Source organism: Herpailurus yagouaroundi, unplaced genomic scaffold, assembly GCF_014898765.1.
Source record: "Herpailurus yagouaroundi ecotype Mexico unplaced genomic scaffold, PumYag 141, whole genome shotgun sequence".
In the NCBI taxonomy this organism is placed as follows: Eukaryota; Metazoa; Chordata; class Mammalia; order Carnivora; family Felidae; genus Herpailurus; species Herpailurus yagouaroundi.
The window spans coordinates 25,093,850-25,098,868 of NW_024412396.1; positions in this window are offsets into that span (position 1 = coordinate 25,093,850).

Here is a 5,019-nt window from a genome sequence, read left to right on the forward strand (position 1 = left end):
AACAAAAAAAAAGAGAAAAACCATATGATCCTGTCAATCGATGCAGAAAAGGCCTTTGACAAAATCCAGCACCCTTTCTTAATAAAAACCCTTGAGAAAGTCGGGATAGAAGGAACATACTTAAAGATCATAAAAGCCATTTATGAAAAGCCCACAGCTAACATCATCCTCAACAGGGAAAAACTGAGAGCTTTTTCCCTGAGATCAGGAACACGACAGGGATGCCCACTCTCACCGCTGTTGTTTAACATAGTGCTGGAAGTTCTAGCATCAGCAATCAGACAACAAAAGGAAATCAAAGGCATCCAAATTGGCAAAGATGAAGTCAAGCTTTCGCTTTTTGCAGATGACATGATATTATACATGGAAAATCCGACAGACTCCACCAAAAGTGCTAGAACTGATCGATGAATTCAGCAAAGTTGCAGGATACAAAATCAATGTACAGAAATCAGTTGCATTCTTATACACTAACAATGAAGCAACAGAGAGACAAATAAAGAAACTGATCCCATTCACAATTGCACCAAGAAGCATAAAATACCTAGGAATAAATCTAACCAAAGATGTAAAGGATCTGTATGCTGAAAACTATAGAAAGCTTATGAAGGTAATTGAAGAAGATTTAAAGAAATGGAAAGACATCCCCTGCTCATGGATTGGAAGAATAAATATTGTCAAAATGTCAATACTACCCAAAGCTATCTACACATTCAATGCAATCCCAATCAAAATGGCACCAGCATTCTTCTCGAAACTAGAACAAGCAATCCTAAAATTCATATGGAACCACAAAAGGCCCTGAATAGCCAAAGTAATTTTGAAGAAGAAGACCAAAGCAGGAGGCATCACAATCCCAGACTTTAGCCTCTACTACAAAGCTGTCATCATCAAGACAGCATGGTATTGGCACAAAAACAGACACATAGACCAATGGAATAGAATAGAAACCCCAGAACTAGACCGACATACGTATGGCCAACTCATCTTTGACAAAGCAGGAAAGAACATCCAATGGAAAAAAGACAGTCTCTTTAACAAATGGTGCTGGGAGAACTGGACAGCAACATGCAGAAGGTTGAAACTAGACCACTTTCTCACACCATTCACAAAAATAAACTCAAAATGGATAAAGGACCTGAATGTGAGACAGGAAACCATCAAAACCTTAGAGGAGAAAGCAGGAAAAGACCTCTCTGACCTCAGCCGTAGCAATCTCTTACTCGACACATCCCCAAAGGCAAGGGAATTAAAAGCAAAAGTGAATTACTGGGACCTTATGAATATAAAAAGCTTCTGCACAGCAAAGGAAACAACCAACAAAACTAAAAGGCAACCAACGGAATGGGAAAAGATATTTGCAAATGACATATCGGACAAAGGGCTAGTATCCAAAATCTATAAAGAGCTCACCAAACTCCACACCCGAAAAGCAAATAACCCAGTGAAGAAATGGGCAGAAAACATGAATAGACACTTCTCTAAAGAAGACATCCGGATGGCCAACAGGCACATGAAAAGATGTTCAGCGTCGCTCCTTATCAGGGAAATACAAATCAAAACCACACTCAGGTATCACCTCACGCCAGTCAGAGTGGCCAAAATGAACAAATCAGGAGACTATAGATGCTGGAGAGGATGTGGAGAAACGGGAACCCTCTTGCACTGTTGGTGGGAATGCAAATTGGTGCAGCCGCTCTGGAAAGCAGTGTGGAGGTTCCTCAGAAAATTAAAAATAGACCTACCCTATGACCCAGCAATAGCACTGCTAGGAATTTATCCAAGGGACACAGGAGTACTGATGCATAGGGGCACTTGTACCCCAATGTTCATAGCAGCACTCTCAACAATAGCCAAATTATGGAAAGAGCCTAAATGTCCATCAACTGATGAATGGATAAAGAAATTGTGGTTTATATACACTATGGAATACTACGTGGCAATGAGAAAAAATGAAATATGGCCTTTTGTAGCAACATGGATGGAACTGGAGAGTGTGATGCTAAGTGAAATAAGCCATACAGAGAAAGACAGATACCATATGGTGTCACTCTTATGTGGATCCTGAGAAACTTAACAGGAACCCATGGGGGAGGGGAAGGAAAAAAAAAAAAAGAAGAGGTTAGAGTGGGAGAGAGCCAAAGCATAAGAGACTGTTGAGAACTGAGAGCAAACTGAGGGTTGATGGGGGGTGGGAGGGAGGAGAGGGTGGGTGATGGGTATTGAGGAGGGCACCTTTTGGGATGAGCACTGGGTGTTGTATGGAAACCAATTTGACAATAAATTTCATATATAAATAAAAAAAAATAAAAAAAATAAATGTGTAGATTGCTTTTGGTACTAAAGACATTTTAACTTAACACACAAAACCAAATAATCCAGGGCCACCTGGGTGGCTCAGTTGGTTAAGCAGTTGACTCTTGACTTTGGCTCAGGTCATGATCTCACAGTTTGTGAGTCCAAGCCCTGAATTGGGCTCTGTGCTGACAGTATTGCAACCTGCTTGGGATTCTTTCTCTCTCTCCCTCTCTCTCCCTGCCTTTCCCCCACTCACTATCTCTCAAAATAAATAAATAAACTTAAAATAAAAATCCAGTTAAGAAATAGGCAGAAGACTTGAATAGACATTTTTTTCAAAGAAGACATATAGGTGACTAGCGGACACATAAGAAGATGGTCAACATCACTCATCATCAGGAAAATAGAAATCAAAGCTATGATGAGATATCACCTCACACCTGTCAGACAGTCTAAAATTAACAACACAGGAAATAACAGATGTTGGCAAGGATTCAGAGAAAGGGGAACCCTCTTACAGTGTTGGTGGGAATGCAAACCAATGCAGTCACGCTGGAAAACAGAATGGAGGTTCCTCAAAAAGTTAAAAATAGAACTACCCTATGAGCCAGCAATTATACTACTAGGTTTTTATCCAAAGGATACAAAAATATTGATTTGAAGGAGCACATGTTGTAAACTGTAGGGAAGCCACTGTTATTTACAAAAAGGAGTATAATGTCAAATAGGAGATAAAATACAATCATTTAAATACTCTTAAAGCTAAAGACAGCAGAAAAAGAGTGGGAAAGATGCAAAAAAAAAAAAAAAACCTGAAATGGAAAAAAATCGAAAACAGTAACGAATATGGTATATATTAATTAAAAAATATATATCATCAATAATTTTAAATGTGAATAGTATAAATGTATGAATTGAAAGAGATTGTCAGACTAGACTAAGACCCAATTATATGTTGTCTATAAGGTACCCAATTTATTTATTTATTTATTTATTTATTTTTATTTATTTTTTTATTTATTTTTGGGACAGGGAGAGACAGAGCATGAACGGGGGAGGGGCAGAGAGAGAGGGAGACACAGAATCGGAAACAGACTCCAGGCTCTGAGCCATCAGCCCAGAGCCCGACCCGGGGCTCGAACTCACGGACTGCGAGATCGTGACCTGGCTGAAGTCCGACGCTTAACCGACTGCGCCACCCAGGCGCCCCAGGTACCCAATTTAAATAATAAAACAGAGATAATTTAAAAGTAAATGGGTGATAAAAGATATAGCATGCTAACACTATTCGAAAGAAAGCTAGATTAGCTATATTAATTTCAAACAATATAGACTTAAGAACATGGAATATTATCAGGGATGATCATAAAGGGATCAATTCCCAAAAAAAGGAATAACAACCCGATATGCGTGAATTTAATACTTATGCATCAAAATATATGAAGCAAAATTGACAGAACTGAAAGGAGAAATAGGCAAATTATAGTTGGAGATTCCAACATTCTTGTAAGTAATTGATAGAACAGGCAGGAAGAAAATTAGTAAGGATATAGATGGCATTAACACCACTATCAATTAATATGATCTAAATGACATTTATGGAATATTCCATCAAATAAGAACACAATAAGCTTTATTTTTAAGCTCACTTGAATGGTTCACTATGACTGACTACATTCTGGGCTATAATATCAGGATACATTTAAAATAATAAAAATCATACTGGGGCACCTGAGTGGCTCAGTTGGTTGAGTGTCTGACTTTGGCTCAGGTCATGATCTTGTGGTTTGTGGGTTTGAGCCCCACATTGGGCTCTGTGCTGACAGCTCAGAGCCTGGAGCCTCTTTTGGATTCTGTGTCTCCCTGTCTCTCTGCCCGTCCCCTGCTCATGCTCTGTCTCTCTCTCTCTCTCAAAAATAAACAAACATTAAAAAAAATTTAAAAAGCATAATATATTCTAACTACAAAACTAAAATTCAATAACAGTAAGATACCTGGAAAATCCTTAAATATGTGGAAATTAATAACACACATTCAGCCTGTAGGTCAAAGAAGGGGTTTCAAAGGAAATTAAAAGAAATATTTTGGACTCTATCAACATAAAAATATAACTTATTAAAGCTTGTGGCATGCAACAAAGCAGTGTTTAGAGGGAAATTTATAGCATTAAATTAATATATTAGGGAGGTATATAAAATAAATTAACCTTTCTTAGGAAACTAGAAAAAGAAGAGAAATGGAAGCATATCAAGCAGAGGTAGGAAATAATAGAAATTTGAACAAGAATCAAAATTTACAACAGAGACATAAGAACATCAACAAAACCGATACCAATAGTTAGTGTTTGAAAAGATCAATAAACTTGATAGACCTATAGCTAGACTAAGATAAAAAAGGTGACACAAACTGTCAATATCATAAATGAAAGAGAAGTCATCACTAGTGATCCTATGGATATTAAGGGATAATAAAGGAATAGAATGGACACGTCTGTGTCCACAAATTGATAACTTAGATTTAATAGATCAATTCCTTGACAGAAACAAAGAATAAAAACTGACACAGAAGAAACAGATAACATAAATTGCCCAAGTATTTTTAAATAAATTGAATCAACAATTAATAACCTTCCAAAAAGGGAAGCTCTGGGTCTGGATGCTTTTACTTATGTATCTTTCCAAACATTTAAAGAAAAATATACTAGTTCTCCACAATCTCTTT